Source organism: Otolemur garnettii, unplaced genomic scaffold (genome assembly GCF_000181295.1).
Source record: "Otolemur garnettii isolate 467f Iridium unplaced genomic scaffold, OtoGar3 scaffold00153, whole genome shotgun sequence".
NCBI classification, from domain to species: domain Eukaryota; kingdom Metazoa; phylum Chordata; class Mammalia; order Primates; family Galagidae; genus Otolemur; species Otolemur garnettii.
The window spans coordinates 3,743,828-3,745,638 of NW_003852548.1; positions in this window are offsets into that span (position 1 = coordinate 3,743,828).

Sequence of the window (1,811 nt, forward strand, 5' to 3'; positions counted from 1 at the left end):
AAAAAAAAAAAAAAGTGAAAGCCAAATACTATCCAACTGTGATATAGGCATTCATTCTGAAAGGATACATGATTCAGACTTTTGTAGCATCATTTCAAAAGAGAGAGCTAATGGGAGTAGTGAATCCACTAGAAAGAAAACAGAGGCAATTATTATAAACTTTGAAGTTGTATATCAGGACTTAACATATTCTGATTCTTAACTGCAGCCATGTGGGTCACCTAAATGAATAAAGCCTATTGGGATAGAGCTGGCCTGTGCTTAACTACAGGACTCAGGTACTGTCTAAACAAGGCAAAAGCTCTTCACTTCCAGACTGTTAGGTGGCAAGATGGGCCAAGGATACCATATCTTCCAATTTCTCAAGAGAAGCCAGAATTAGAACATGTATGTGAAATACTCTGATGTTTAGATATTGGCAACTAATTTAAAAGTATTTTAAAATACTTTTCAAGCCAAATAACAACAACAAAAAGTGTATAGGCCTTTCTGGCACATGAATAGCCAGTTCCCAAATGCTGCTGTAGAGTTCAGTGGTTAAGTGTGTGGACTAAATGTAAGAAAGACCTGAGTTTGAGGCTGTATTAGTTTTCTAATGCTGCCTAACAAATTACTACAAATTAAACAGGTGAAAACAACACCCAATTATTATCTCATAGTTGCTGTGGTCAAGATGCTGGGTATAGGTTAGGTATATAGGCATACTCATCCCAGTCAGTTCAGGTTGCTATAACAAATTACATAGACTGGATGGCCTAAACAACAGATATTTATTTCTCACAGTTCTGGAGGCTGGGAATGTGAGATCAGGGTGCTATCAGAGTCAGGTTCTGGTGAGGGCCCTCTTCTAGGTTGCAGACTGCCAACTTTTCATTGTATCTTCACATGCATAAAGAGGGTAAGGGTGTTTTCTGGGGTTCCTTTAATAAGAGCACAAATCTCATTCATGAGGGCTCTACCTTCATGACTCAATTACCTTCAAAAGTCCCACCTTCTAAGACCATCACATTGGGATTAGTGTTTCAACATATGAATTTGTGGAGAAGGGACACAAACAGTCAGTCTGTCGACTTGGGCCTCTGCTCAGTGTCTCACTAGGCTGAAATCAAAGGCTTGAGTAGGGCCATGATCTTAGCGTGAGTCTTGAAGTCTTACTCCAAGTTCCCTAGTTGTCAGAATTTACTTCCTTGCAGTTGTAGGACTGATATTCCTGTTTTCTTGCTACCTGTCTTCCAGGGACTGCTCTTAGAGACAATCCTCAACAAGCACTCTTGCCATGTGGTTCCCTCCATAGGCTCTCTTACAACATGGTGGCAAACTTCCTCAAAGCCCACAGATTATTCTCTTTTTTTAAAGGACTTACCTGATTGGGCCAGGTCCACCCAGAATAATCTCCCTTTTTAATAACTCAGAGTCAACAGATTAGGGACTTTAATTATAGTGGCAATATTTCTTCATCTTTGTTATGAAGAAATGACACTACGCTAAATTATAGGAGTAACATCCCATCATGTTCACAGGTTCTTCCTGCACTCAAGAGGAGGGAGTTATGAAGAGATGTATGCCAGGGACAGAAATATTAGGACTAGCTTAGGTTTCTGAGTATTACAGAGACCTAGCTCTGCCATTCAATTTTATTAATTTAATGTAATTACTGATATGCATACATTTACATCTATAATTTTTCTATTTGGTTCTTTTTGAGGTTTCATTTATGTTTTTAATTTTTTTATTATTTAATTATTATGAGTACACAATCATTGTATATCTTTATAGGGTACATGTGTTATTCGTTTTTTTTTTTTTTTTTT